Consider the following 16,209-nt stretch of genomic DNA (forward strand, 5'->3'; position numbering starts at 1 on the left):
AGATTGTTATTTTTGTGTATATTCTAGTGAGACTGCTTATAAATAGAAAGGGAATGGCTTATTTATCTTGCTATCCAACTGGTGCTTGAGTCCTGGCTCCTTTGTTTACCAGCTCTATGACATTGAGCAAGATATGTGACGTCTGCTTCATCTATAAACAGGTTTTAACTAAAATCAAATGAGTGAATGCATTTAAAAATCTTAGAATAGTAGATGAGACAGCATGCAAAATTAAAATGAATATAATTGATATTGTTTATGCTATTCTTTTATTTATATTTTTCTGCATCTATCAGTATATGGCTCAGAGAAGGTACTCAATAAATATTGTTGAATTTAAATGAGAGAAGCAAGGAGGCTTAATTATTCATCAAAGCAAGCAATGATCACCAACATTATTATCATCATTATCATCATCACCTTCAAACATTCAACATGAACAAAATATGTTAGCTAAACAAATGACAAGACATACTATTTACATCTACAGTACTTGTAATCAATATGAATATTGTTTCCATATAGCCGTGGTTAATAAGTAATTCAGCATTGTAAATTTGCATAATAGCAATGTGTTATGTGACAAGGGCAGAATTATAAATATTTTTATAATTATATTTACAACAAATATATGTCCTAATGTTTCATGGGCAACACCAGTTTTAAAAATGGACATTCACTCATTGCATCCAGCAACCTCATAGAGAGCACATAAGATACAGGACTTTAATGGTATTGATAATTCAGTTCTGAACATAGGTGGGGTCAAGACAGGTGTTCGTAACATTATTTTATATATATTTTGCATGTCTGAAATAATTTATATTGAAAAAGGAAACATACAATTTCATATAACATTTTCCAACAACAATTTCCATCCTTTCTATCCTGAAGCAGCGCAAAATTCCAAGTGGAGGATAAGAAAATAAGGGGCCAATAACTTTACTAGTCAACATAGTCATTTCAGCTGACCTCAACTGATTTCGTGAACTTTAATTCAACATTTATCTCTATGAATTAATTGTTACTGGAGCTGTAAAAATTGATAAATATGACTTCGTTTTTTTTTCTCTTTTTCTTCATTGGTCTAGCGGCTTATTCAGTATGTTCTGAACACACAATGGCTAATATGTATTAATGGTTGAATATAATTACATGTGATTCCACCATACAAAATTATTGATTGACAACACTGATTTAATATTATTGAAGGAAATACAGATTTTTAATACTTTGGGATGTAACTTTTATTTAGTCAGAGACAAGAGAGTTATATGCAGGCTTACTTGTTTACTTTTATTAATATGCATGCTTTATGAAATCCTGGTACTGCATCTCTCCCTGTGTAAACTACTTGTCCATTATACCATGCTCTAAAAATAAAATGCAAAAGCACTCCCTACTTAGACAGCAGGAATTAAGTTTTCTGATTCTAAGTAGTGGTTTTAGGACACGAATAATTTTGTGTGTTAGTTTAACCTGTTCTCTGCTTGTATGCTAACAGCTCCTTCTTGCTAAAGATCACATTGACTGAACTGCAATGTATAACTCATATACTGTAGGTACAGACTAAGGAAAAGCTGAAAGGATAAGGGAAGGACCTTTTTTGACTCAGCTCTTCTTGCTCATATGTCCTGCTTTATAATGTTTCCTTTCTCTGGACCATCTTCCCCTTCCCTGAAGCTAACTCCTTACCCTGGACCTCATCATCTCATGACTGAATTATTCCATAACCTCTTGATTGAAATCTATATTTCTGGTCTTTTCACAAGGCAAGCCATATTCCATAATGCTGACATAGGAATTCTGTAAAATATACTATTGCATGTGCCAGTTCCTTTTTACGTGCTTTAAAATGATTCTATTGCCTACTTGCAGAATGCTAAATAGGTTCCAGGTGATTACCAACTCCAGTCTACACTCAGGCTTACCTAGAGGGTTGTGTGGAAATGATCGTGAGTGTGGTTTTCAGAATTACCTGGAAAGAGGGCATTGATTGATTAGTGATGTCTGCAACAGAAGTAGAAATGGGAACTTGTAGCCTGTACAGAGTGGATTCAAGAACTGTTCCAACAGAGTGGAACCTACTCTCTCAACATTCTCAGATGGAATGTGTATGTGCCTACACAGAAAAAAAATCATGATTTGAAATAATGGTATGCAATATTCATGAAAAAGGACAGTATATAGCACTATTTCCCCAGCTGTGTGAATTACGAGGTGTGTGTTACTAGTTACACAGTGCAAGCTACTTAACCTCTCTATGACTCAGTTTCCTCATCTGCAACGTGTGAATAATAGGGTTCTTATAAAAATTAAATGTGTAAATATATGTAAATTATTTAGAGAAATGCCTGATGTATAGCAAGTTTATTCAAAACATGTGCTCTTATTATTATTATTGTATCTTAAAACAGCTACAGAAGTCTGTTATACACCACACCACTTTGAGAAGGAAACATTTCTTTTTGATAGGCTTTATTTTTTAGAACAGTTTTAAGTTTACAAAGAAATTGCAGAGAAAGAACAGAGAGTTCCCATATAGTTCCTCTCCTTGCTGCACACAGTTTCCCCTATTATTAACATTTTTGCATTAGTGCAGTAAATTTGTTACCATTGATGAACCAATATTAATAAGTTATTACTTACCAAAGTCCATAGTTTTCATCAGGGTTCACTCTGTGTTGTACAGTTCTGAGGATTTTTACAAATATGTAATGACATGTTTCTATCATTATAGTATCATATAAGACAGTTTAATTTCCCTAAAATGCCCTGAGTTCCCCATTTTCATCTCTATACCTTTCCCCAATCCCCTGACAACTACTGATATTTTTACTGCTTCTGTAGTCTTAGCTTTTACTAAATGTCATATCCTTGAAGTAATATAGCGTGCAACTTTTAAAACAGTCTTCTTTCACTTAGCAATATGCATTTAAGGTTCTTTCATTTTTTTGTGTGGTTGATAGCATATTTACTTTTATTTTTACAAGCCACTTGAGTGTTTTAATTAATTAATTACTTTGTTTTTAGTGGTTATTAATTTTATTATCTTTTTAATTTCTTCAAATTTATTTTAGATTCAGGCGGTACTTTTGCAGATTTATTACCTAAGTATATTGTAACAAGTGATGCTGAGGTTTGGAGTACAGAAGATGCCGTCACTCAAGTACTGAGCATAGTACCTAACCGTTTTTCAGCCCCTGCTCACCTCCATTCCCCACCCCAGTCATCCCCATTGTCCATTGTTGCCGTCTTTATGTCCCTGAATACCCAATATTTATCTCTCACTTACATATCAGAGTATGTGGTTTTGGATTTTTTGAAGAAAATTTTTGAAAATATGTTTCTTACCATGTTTTCACCACCATATATACTTACATATATAGATATACATATATCAGTATATATAAATATATAAAATAATGTATATAAATCAATATATATAAATTTTTATATGTATATATACAAGTGTATATAAACATAGCTGTGCGGAGAAATTTCTTTTGACACCAGAGAAACAATTGTCAATTATTCGACTTCCTGCCACAGTTAAAATTTAATTAAAAATAATTAAATACTAAAAATAAAGGAATTGTTTGTGGCGGAAGGAAGAAATTGGTGTTCTAACGCAAGAGGAATTACGAAATGACACCTAGGTAACATATTAGGCACCATCCTACTCAAGGCATTGACATTTACTATTTTCTTTGCTTGAAGTGCTCTTCCCTAAGTATATTTTTGGTTATGTCTTATCCATTAGGACTGCCTAGTGGTCATCACTATGAGAACTTGCATGTCTATTCTCTTGCTAAATGCAATGCCCTTGGTGCTTCATACCCTGCTTCTCTGGAGACATCTTAGGGTGTGTGATTGTTATTCATGGAAACTGTCAGTTTTCTTAAGTTTATAAAGTCACTTTATATTAAACTATATAGTCTACTATACATTATTTTTATTTATTTTCTGTCTTCCCACATTAAAATTTAAGATCTATGAGGACAGAGAACTTTGTTAACTGCTGTATCCACATTGTCTAAAAAATTGGCTTATACTTTTTAAGAGCATAAGAATTATATAAAATGTGACTAAAGGGCTTGCTATTTTTGCTGAAATAGATAGACATTTTTAGTTGTTTGAATGAAAATATCACTTTTTATTCTCCCACACCATATGTAGGGGTCTTGATTTTACCATTGGAGGCTTGAGGAATGGAGTGGGATTTAATAAATAGGCCTTTAGTTTTAGGAAATATTTTGAAATTAATGTGTAGCTGTGTTAGAAAACCTGTGACTGAAGATTATTCAATAAATAATTGTAATCATTATTATATTAAGTTATTGATACACACAAATGCATCCTTTTATTATTTAATAAATATTTGGAAATGTTTTTGAGGAAATATAAGATTTAAAGTCTATCCCAGAAAATATTCACACAAAAAGTCATGGACAGATCTCTGGTCTTATTTGATAGTGTCTGATGCAGTGAGGAAGATGGCTGAAGGTGAACCTGACCTCAGCTATATTCTACCTTGCACAAGGACAAGGTCAGGGGAAAAGGTAAAAAGCTCTTTTCCCTTTTTCATCAATAAAAGGCCCTTTTCTGGAGACATCATTGGATGTGTGATTGTTATTCATGGAAACTGTCAGTTTTCTTAAGTCCACCCTGTAACAGGATACATGAGTGACAGACAGTGGGCCATTATCTTGACAAGGTAGATCTTTGCTAGCAAAAAATCAAGGTAAAAGTAAACCTAAAATAAGAGAGTAAGATTATTATTTATGAATTCAGTGTTACTTATAGCTACTGTAAATCCAAAATGCACTCTTGTATTTTAACTGTTAAGACTTTCCTTTCCTGGCTCATATTTTGCCAGGTTATCCAAATGAGCGTGAAGGAAAAGACCAATCATTCAACTGATGATTTAATGGTAATATATGAGGTTTTAACACTGTAGACTTCATATTAAAGGGATTGTATTTCAGTGTTTTGACATTAAAAGCAGTCATTATAGCTGTTGAATATATTGTTTTTATTTCTCCCCAAGTAATCTTTTCTATAAAGTATGTTATCAATGTTAATTAAACAGGGACCATAAAGAGTCCTTAAGTCATTTTTAGAAAATGTCTTCAAAGTGGTTTTATAATACTAGTTAATATATGCTTATAATCTGAAGAAAATACCATAGTTGCTGTAGAATATAGTAAATGAGGTACTGAACAAATGGTCCTACACATTCTGGGTTGAATATATATCATTGTTAAATGCAGGAGGTTCAACAGAGACTGTTATATGGAACCACATCAGGAAGAGGTGAGGGAAGGAGGACTGGGCAGAGGGAAAGGCTGAACTGTGTTGCAGTTGCAGCAGGTATTTCAGACGATTGGATGAGCAGCTCTGAAACAGACTGTTTTTCAGATTTATCCCCAGTAAGGCAAGGGATCCAAGCCTTTGCACTCTTTCAACATTCAACCACTGGTTGTAAGCTACCTCCCGAAGGACGGTGGTGGGATAAGGGTTTATAACGTTACAAGAGACAACCTTCTTTATTGATTGACAATTTCCAGAGCGAAAGATGTCGCTCTACGCCACAAGCAGCCAACATTCCTGACAATTGGAAAAATGACAGTCTCAGTCCAAAGAAGGACCTGGGTGCCAAATCACAGCATCCATTACAGTCCACTTATTGCTTCAAGCCGTGAGTTTACCCCATCTATAAACAGCTTCCTTGTGGTTTAAGGTGGTTCTTTTCCAAAGGTAACTTACAAGAGGAAAGTTAATAAGACAAACAAAGCTCATAATGGAGCTGGTCCTAAAGGCATAACTTAGTACTTACCATCTCTCTTCTCTACTACCTATTCCAGATTCCTCTCGCTATTTGTCAGCACATTGCCTAGTCTAGGTGGCTCACTTGGATGGGTTGCCCAGATATCATCTTTAAAAGATCTGAGCCCTGGTCACTGTGGAATCCTAATTAGGCAAAAGGAGTCAGGCTGGTCGGAGTAGGGGAAAGCGAAGACAGAAAGGAGATAAGCTACAAGTCTGCCTTTCTTCAAGATCCAGGACCCACAGCCCTCCTGTGCAAGTAACTCACAATCTCTCTGTGCCCAACTATCACGAGACACCTGCAAGTTAGCTCACTGCAACCTTGGCATTATCAGTACTGCAGAAAGCCCTCTTCGACAGACAGCATAAACACTAACCTATAAATCTCCAGCAAACCTTTGTTTCTTTACAGTCAGTCAGTCAGTTTCCAGCAGCCCGTTCTCTCTCTGGCAACATATTTTCCTACTTTCTCTAATAAATCTGCCTTCCTTTCCCTATAGCTGTCTTAGTAAATTCTTCTTTTACCCCCACTCCACCAGCTGTCGTTGCCCCGCAACAGTCGCCAGGTACTTTTCAGGCTGTGACAGCTGCACCTGTCCATTTGCTGTTATAATTAGACACAGGAGTATGAAGAAATTCTCCTATGAATCATTAGGGTGCCAAAATTACTATTTCTGCCTCTGATGATCAGGGTCAGCTACCTACAAGACAGTTCATCCTTTCTTTGACAGCTAGTTTCCTGGCATAAGAAGCACAAAGTGACTGGAAGTCAGCAACAGCTTAAAGTTTAATAGTTTCATAAAAGCTCTGGCAGAAGCGTACCCTTCCTTTTGAGAACTAGGTCTTCTAGACATGCCGAGACTAGAAGTACCGAGACAAGAAACAAATTCTAGTGTGCCACTACTGTTTACTTCCACCTTTGTTTCACAGACCCATGCATTCTAAATATTACAATTGCTGGTACCCAGCCCTCACAATCTGTCATTTATTGCCACCCCAAATTTTTCTCCAAAAGTTTGTTCCATTTGCACTACTAGGCCAGTAGCTTCTAAATGGTATGGTAGGTGACAGGCTAGAGAGATTCCATGGCCATGTGGCCATTGCTCCCTCCGTTTCTTTAAAGTGGATCTCTTGATTCCATGGGATGTTATGTGGGATAATGTGTTGGTTGAAATAATACTTGCAAGGCTTACTTATAACATAAGCCTTCAGATAGTTGCTAGTTGAGACGGTAAAGGCAAAAAAGGAAAGCCTACATTTGGGTTCATCCCAGTTAAAATGAACTGCTGCTCCTTCTAGGGTGGAAGAAGTCCTATGTAATTGACTTACTCCTAAGTCCTTATTGCTTGTAGGTTGGACATTTGTCAGTGACAATAGCTAGTTTAGCATTGCTGAGTGGAAGCTCCTAGAGTTAAGCTCATGCATAGCCTCAATACCTGCCCCCTAGCTACAGCATTAATTAGCCCATGACAGCAGTGCTGGGACAGCAAAGATGGCCTCCGCTGATGACAGTTTGCCAGGTCGTTTGGTATAGTTCTTGTACAGTGCCCCTTCCATAGTGGATATCTCTGATGGGCATTAATATGCTATACAGATAGAATCACAGTTTGTTTGCACTCTCATTGATCCATATATATATATATATATATATATTTTTTTTTTTTTTTCCTTCACTAGAGCTTCCTGTCTGATATTCCAATATTCCTCCCTCTGGGACCCTAACAGCCACACTATTTTCTATCGATGATAGGTCTATATATATTTTCTTACCTCAGGCTATCTTCTTCCCACGCAAACTGGATGACCTGTTGTGCTGCCTAAAATTCTGCTAATTGGAAGGAATTCTCACTACTAAATTTTAGAATTGCCCTGAATTGTACAACAGCAGTCTAATTATGGTGGTTTCCCACATCCCAAATTATCCCATCCAAAAACCAGGCTTGAACGTGTCCACTTTTGTTAGATAGGTGGAGACACAGGCATGAGGTGATACAAAGGTACCAGTGAAGCAGGGGTGGGTGGTATGGATAACTTGGTCACATCTTTGCATACTTTACTTGGATCCTTGTTCTTAGCCTTGCCTGTGCCCAATCCCAGATGTAACATAAACATAGTATGGATGATTCCTGCCGAAGCCACCTGGTCCTATGACTTGGTGAATCTGATAAAATCCAGCTCATATTGTAAGCTCTGGTAGACTGGTACATGGTCGCTTGCTGTCCTATGGTCAAGTGCTGCTCTACCAGGACCTACTAGCCACCAGAATTTTTTTTTTTTTTGAGATGGAGTCTTCATCTGTTGCCCAGGCTGGAGTGCAGTGGCACAGTGGTACAATCTCAGCTCACTGCAACCTCCGCCTCCTTGGTTCCAGTGATTCTCCTGCCTCAGCCTCCAGAGTAGCTGGGATTACAGGCACCTGCCATCACGGCCTGGCTAATTTTTGTATTTTTAGTAGAGATGGGGTTTCACCATGTTGGCCAGGATGGTCTCGAACACCTAACCTCGTGATCCACCCGCCTTGGCCTCCCAAAGTGCTGGGATTACAGGCATGAGCCACCATGCCTGGCCAGAAACTTTTTTTAAAGGGGAGTATTATTTTCTCCTTCAGATCCAGTAGCTTAGAAGCTACATGGCGATCCTCCTATTGGGTTTTGTCACGAATGCCAAACAACATCTTCTTTTTAAATCTGGGATACTTTTTATACTATAATATCCACCAGGTTATGTAACTTGAGAGGTAAGACTGCTTGCGCCACTGCCTAGACCTGCTGTGTTCCTGCTCTGTGCCTGCTCAAAGATGGCACTCTTGTTTGCCAATCAGTAGTCGTTAGACCAATATTCCCAAGGGGTATATGCTATCTCAAGAATCCAGGACAGCTTGTAGGGCATTGTGCTTCTATTTTAGTGGTGGGAGAGATCAGATCTAATAATTTGCTGGTTACTCTAAAGGTATGAGATGTAGCAATGTGCTCTTTACCATGGCATTCTTGGAACATGGAATCACTAAAAATCTCAGTGATATGGTGGGCCCTTGAACCTTCATAGGATCTTTTTTTCTCCTATTTTCTGGAGCTTATATGTCTCATAATAAATGTCTTTACCAAGCTAGTCACTGACTCATGCATATAAATTTGCATGGCGTTGATGCTATATAGTCAAGTGGATCTATGTAATGTAGTGAAAAAGTCTGGATAGGACAGTTTGCTTTGGACTGTATTATCACAGAGCATAGGAGACTTAATACAGCCTGAAGCAAGAATGTCAGTATATACTATTCTGCTTTCCCTGCGAATGTGAACTTCTGTTCCTTTTGTTCCTGATGAGGATGGAAAAAATGCATTTATAAGATTAATGGGCACATATTATGTACCTGAGGGCATATTTACCTGCTGCAGCAAAATTCTTTTGATATGTTCATAAAAAATAAGCCAGCTAATTTCCTCTCAAAAAACTAAAAGACACTGAAAATGTCATAAAATAAACTACATAGGATCCATGAATGATCTTTACTAAATAGAACATCATCAAATATTGAAAATGCTGTCATGTGGAAAAGGAATTGAACTGATACTGAGTGAGCACAAGGCATAAAATCATGACCAAGGTACAGAGAGATGGATTTTATTTCAATACAAGGAGGAATTTTGTAGCTGTGTTGTACAAGGATGGAATGGGTGACTTGCGAGGTAGATCATTCTCTGATATTGTAAGTCTTTTAACAAGAGTTTGACAGCCTCTTGAAGCATGTAGTTGTGGCACAAGCTGCAGAATATTTTGTGTAAGTGATTTTTGAGAATACTTTCAATGCTGAGATTATATAAATCTAACATATTCTCTACGGGCAGTGATAATATTCAGATATTCACTTACATGTTCATTCATTTGAAAAACATGTATTGAGCATTTGCAGTGCGCTAGGGCTAGGGATGAGATATTTTTGTTGGCTTTGTTTCCTTCAATAACTGTAATAAAAAAGTTTCTGCTATTTGGGAAATACATCATACTGTCAAACACCAAAGACACTTTGAACCTTCAATGTTAATACGTAGGTATGTTTGCATTTATTCATATACACAAATTTAATATTTCAAATATGTATTTCAGTTCTTTCCAAAAAATAAAAAGGTAATCATGAATAAAATGTTTTAAGACCTCAGTACTAGTTAGAAACTGGCTAATTAAAAATATTCGTATTTTAATTTGGAAGATTCTGCTAATGATAATATATAATGGGGGTACATCTCCATGTATCGTGAGTACAATTTTTAGAATCTATTTGCAAATTCCTCTTTACCAGCTGTCTTAGTCCGTATGTGCTGCTGTAACAGAATACCACAGACTGGGTAGCTTATAATAAAAAAATTATTTTTTCTCACGGTTCTGGAGGCTGAGAAGGCCAAGATCAAGGTCCTGGCCATTTTGGCTGTCTGGTGAGGGCTGCTCTAGGCTTCCAAGATGGCGGCTTGCTGTCACGTCCTCCAGAGGAGACTGGTGTGCCCTCACATAGTGGGAGGTGGAAGGGCAAGCTAGCCACACGCTACCTTGAAGCCTCTTTTTTTTTTCTTTTATTTAAGGGGTACATACACAGGCTTGTTAGATGGGTAAATTGCATGTTGCTGAGGTTTAAGGTACGAATGATCTCATCACCCAGATATTAAGCAGAGTACTTGATAGGTAGTTTTCCAATCCTCAGCCCTCCCTCCCTCCCACTTCTAGTAGTTCCCAGTGTCTATAGTTGCCATCTTTATGCCCACGTGTATCCAATATTTAGCTCCCACTAAGAAGTGAGAACGTGCGATATTTGGTTTTGTTTCTGCATTCGTTTGCTTTGGATAATGGCCTCCAGCTGCATCCATGTTGCAGCAGAAGACATGATTTTGTTCTTATTTATGTTGAAGCCTCTTGTATAAGGGCCTTTATCTAATTCAAGTGAGGAGGATCCCTCATGACCCAGGCACCTCTCAGAGCCCCCACCTTTTAATACCATCTAATTGGCCATCAAATTTTAACACTTGAATTTTGAAGGGGACATTTTCAAATCATAGCACCAGCTTTATGGAAAAATACTACAGTTATGGTGTCCTTTATGAACTGCAACAGACATATCCAGCCTTCGTTTTGCAAGGAATTCCCAGTGAAGTCCCAGACAAAAAAAAAAAAAAACAAAAAACAACTGTTCTTAACATCTTTATAAGCAAGAAAATATAATATATATTTAGAAATCTTGTTTAATGTGATGTCAACATTTCTTTTTTTATAACATTTCAAAATATTTAATTTTTATCATTTTACTTTGCAGTCTTCTTACATGGTTCCTGTTTCATGAAAATAGGATCTTTCAAACTGTGCTTTTCTTAACATTATGCATATAAACTTTCCAATTCTCTGGGAAACTCCTTATAGACATTTAAAATTTTTATAAAGATGTTTTCAATGACTATTAAATGTTATCAGATCATTTTATAACATTTCCCCTTATTTTTGTTTGGTTTTATGTGTTGTATGTATATATATATATGTGTGTATATATGTATATATTTGTGTATATATGTATATATTTATGTATATATGTATACTTATATGTATATAAGTATATATTTATGTATATATGTATACATATATGTATATAAGTATATATGTATATATGTATATATAAGCATGTGCTTGCATATATTTATATTTTACCTTTAAAATATTATTTATACTATATCCTTTTATGAATTTTTTATCTTTCATCCTGAAAATAGGACTCTTTAACCAAGAATTTATAGATGGTCACATGGAAGTTTGTGAGCTTCCTAAATTTGTATGGAAACATTATGTCTATATTCATACTTTTCTAAAGAGAGGATCTGTTTATCTTTAATCAAATTCTCAAAGAGTTTCACACTGCAAACAAGAAACAATTACATAATATTATTCTTTACTCAATATTTACTTCCCTATGTTTTTAACTTTTTTATTTTATTTTAACTTCTGTGGTACATGTGCACAATGTGCAGGTTTGTTAAATAGTTATAATGTGCCATGTTGGTTTGCTGCACCCAACAACTCATCATCTACATTAGGTATTTCTCCTAATGCTATCCCTCCCCTAAACCTCCACCCCTCAACAGGCCCCAGTGTGTGATGTTCCCCTCCCTGTGTCCATGTGTTCTCATTGTTCTTCTCCCACCTATGAGTGAGAACATGTGGTGTTGTTTTTCTCTTCTTGTGTTATTTTGCTGAGAATGTTGGTTTCTAGTTTCATCTATGTCCCTGCAAAGGACATGAACTCATCCTTTTTTATGGCTGCATAGTATTCTGTGGTATATATGTGCCACATTTTCATTATCCAGTCTATCTTTGATGGACATTTGGATTGATTCCAAAACTTTGATATTGTGAACAGCCTGCAATAAACATATGTTTGCATATGTCTTTATAGTAGAATGATTTATAATCCTTTGGGTTTATACCCAGTAATGAGATTGTTGGATCAAATGGTATTTCTAGTTCTAGATCTTTGAGGAATCGCCACACTGTCTTCCACAATGGTTGAACTAATTTACACTCCCACCAACAGTGTAAAAGTGTTCCTATTTCTCCACATCCTCTCCCGCATCTGTTGTTTCCTGACTTTTTAATGATTGCCATTCTAACTGGCACAAGATGGTATCTCATTGTGGTTTTGATTTGCATTTCTCTAATGACCAGTGATGATGAGCATTTTTTTCATAAGTTTGTTGGCTGCATAAATGTCTTCTTTTGAGAAGTATCTGTTCATATCCTTCACCCACTTTTTGATGGGGTTGTTTTTTTCTTGTAAATTTGTTTGAGTTCTTTGTAGATTCTGGGTATTAGCCCTTTGTCAGATGGATAGATTGCAAAAATTTTCTCCCATTCTGTAGGGTGCCTGTTCACTCTGCTGATAGTTCCTTAGTTTCTCTTTCATTGCAGAAGCTCTTTAGCTTAGTTAGATCCCATTTGTCTATTTTGGCTTTTGTTGCCATTGCTTTTGGTGTTTTAGTCATGAAGTCTTTGCCCATGCCTATGTCCTGAATGGTATTGCCTAGGTTTTCTTCTAGGGTTTTTATGGTTTTAGGTCTTACACTTAAGTCTTTAATCCATCTTGAGTTAATTTTTGTATGAGGTTTAAAGAAGGGATCCAGTTTCAGTTTTCTGCATATGGCTAGACAGTTTCCCCAGCAACATTTATTAAATAGGGAATCCTTTCCCCATTTCTTGTTTTTGTCAGGTTTGTCAAAGGTCAGATGGTTGTAGATGTGTGGTGTTATTTCTGAGACCTCTGTTCTGTTCCATTGGTCTATATATCTGTTTTGGTACCAGTATTATGCTGTTTTGGTTACTGTAGCCTTGTAGTATAGTTTGAAATCAGGTAGCGTGATGCCTCCAGCTTTGTTCTTTTGGCTTAGGATTGTCTTGGCAATGGCGGGCTCTTTTTTCATTCCATATGAACTTTAAAGTAGTTTTTTCCAATTCTGTGAAGAAAGTCAGTGGTAGCTTGATGGGGATGGCATTGAACCTATAAATTACTTTGGGCAGCATGGCCATTTTCACGATATTGATTCTTTCTATCCATGAGCATGGAATGTTCTTCAGTTTGTTTGTGTCCTCTTTTATTTCCTTTAGCAGTGGTTTGTATTTCTCCTTGAAGAAGTCCTTCACATCTCTTGTAAGCTGAATTCCTAGGTATTTTATTCTCTTTGTAGCAATTGTGAATGGGAGTTCGCTCATGATTTGGCTCTCTGTTTGTCTGTTATTGGTGTAAAGGAATGCTTGTGATTTTTGCACATTGATTTTGTATCCTGAGACTTTGCTGAAGTTGCTTATCAGCTTAGGGAGATTTTGGGCTGAGAAAATGGGGTTTTCTAAATATACAATCATGTCATCTGCAAACAGAGACAATTTGACTTCCTCTTTTGCTAACTGAATACTCTTTTATTTCTTGCTTTTGTCTGATTGCCCTGGCCAGAAATTCCAATACTATGGTAAATGGGAGTGGTGAGAGAGGGCATCCTTGTCTTGTGCCAGTTTTCAAAAGGAATGCTTCCAGTTTTTGCCCATTCAGTATGATATTGGCTATGGATTTGTCATAAGTGGCTCTTATTATTTTGAGATACGTTCCATCAATACCTAGTTTATTGAGAGTTTTTAGCGTAAAGGGCTGTTGAATTTTGTTGAAGGCCTTTTCTGCATCTATTGAGATAATCATGTGGTTTTTGTCATTGGTTCTGTTTATGTGATGGATTACGTTTATTGTTTTGTGTACGTCGAACCAGCCTTGCATCCCAGGGATGGAGCTGACTTGATCATGGTGGATAAGCTTTTTGATATGCTGGTGGATTTGGTTTGCCAGTATTTTATTGAGGATTTTCGCATGGATTTTTTCAGGGATATTGGCCTAAAATTTTCTTTTTTTGTTGTGTCTCTGCCAAGTTTTGGTATCAGGATGATGCTGGCCTCATAAAATGAGTTAGGGAGGATTCCCCCCCCTTTTTTTTGTTTATTTGGAAAAGTTTCAGAAGGAATGATACCAGCTCCCAGCTCCTCCCTGTACCTCTGGTAGAATTTGGCTGTGAATCTGTCTGGTCCTGGACTTTTTTTGATTGGCAGGCTATTAATTATTGCCTCAATTTCAGAACCTTTTATCCTGGCCTAGACTTGGGAGGGTGTATTTCTCCAGGAATTTACCCATTTCTTCTATATTTTCTAGTTTATTTGCGTAGAAGTGTTTATAGTATTATCTGATGGTAGTTTGTATTTCCATGGGATTGGTGGTGACACCCCCTTTATCATTTTTTATTGTGTCTATTTGAGTCTTCTTTCTTTTTTCTTTATTAGTCTGGCTAGCGGTCTATTTTGTTGATCTTTTCAAAAAACCATCTCCTGGATTCATTGATTTTTTTGAAGTTTTTTTTTGTGTGTCTCTATCTACCTCAGTTCTACTCTGATCTTAGTTACTTCTTGTTTTCTGCTAGCTTTTGAATTTGTTTGCTCTTGCTTCTCTAGTTCTTTTAATTGTGATGTTAGGGTGTCGATTTTAGATCTTTCCTTCTTTCTCTTGTGGGCATTTACTACTGTAAATTTCCCTCTACACACTGCTTTAAATGTGTCCTAGAGATTCTGGTACGTTGTGTCTTGTTCTCATTGATTTCAAAGAACATCTTTATTTCTGCCTTCATTTCGTTATTTACCCAGTAGTCATTCAGGAGCAGGTTGTTCAGTTTCCATGTAGTTTTGTGATTTTGAGTGAGCTTATTAATCCCGAGGTCTAATTTGATTGCACTGTGGTCTGAGAGACTGTGGTGATTTCTGTTCTTTTACATTTGCTGAGGAGTGTTTTATTTTCAATTATGTGGTCAATTTGAGAATAAGTGTGATGTGGTTCTGAGAGAAATGTATATTCTGTTGATTTGTAGATGTAGATGTCTATTAGGTCCTCTTGGTCCAGAGCTGAGTTCAAGTCGTGGATATACTTGTTAATTTTCTGTCTCATTGATCTGTCTAGTATTGACAGTAGGGTGTTAAAATCTCCCACTATTATTGTGTGAGAGTCTAAGTCTTTTTGTAGGCCTCTAAGAACTTGCTTTATGAATCTGGGTGCTCCTGTATTGGGTGCATGTATATTTGGGATAGTTAGATCTTCTTGTTGCATTGACCCCTTTACCATTATGTAATGCCCTTCTTTGTCTCTTTTGATCTTTGTTGGTTTAAAGTCTGTTTTATCAGAGACTGGGATTGCAACTCCTGCTTTTTTTTTTTCTTTCCATTTGCTTGGTAGATCTTCCTCCATCCCCTTATTTTGAGCCTATTTGTGTCTTTGCATGTGAGATGGGTCTCCTGAATACAGCACACCAATGGATTTTGACTCTTTAGCCAATTTGCCAGTCTGTCTTTTAATTGGGGCATTTAGCCCATTTACATTTAAGGTTAATATTGTTATGTTTCAATTTGATCCTTATATTGTCATTATGTTGCTAGCTGGTTATTTTGCCCATTAGTTGATGCAGTTTCTTCATAGTGTCAATAGTCTTAACAATTTGGTATGTTTTTGCAGTGGCTGGTACCAGTTGTTCCTTTCCATGTTTAGTGCTTCCTTCAGGAGCTCTTATAAGGCAGGCCCGGTGGTGACAAAATCTCTCAGCATTTGCTTGTCTGTAAAGGATTTTATTTCTCCCTCACTTATGAAGCTTAGCTTGACTGGATATGAACACTTCTATCTTGAAACTACTTCTGATGTTTTATCTAAAAGATGAGAAAACATTATTTGAAATATCACCTCAGCATATCATGAAAAGCAAATGTCACTTAAGAAAGCGTGTAACCTATGATTTTAAAATTAATCTGGATTATATCTATTTTACAAAAGGTTACATT

Source organism: Pan paniscus, chromosome 3 (assembly GCF_029289425.2).
Source record: "Pan paniscus chromosome 3, NHGRI_mPanPan1-v2.0_pri, whole genome shotgun sequence".
NCBI lineage: Eukaryota > Metazoa > Chordata > Mammalia > Primates > Hominidae > Pan > Pan paniscus.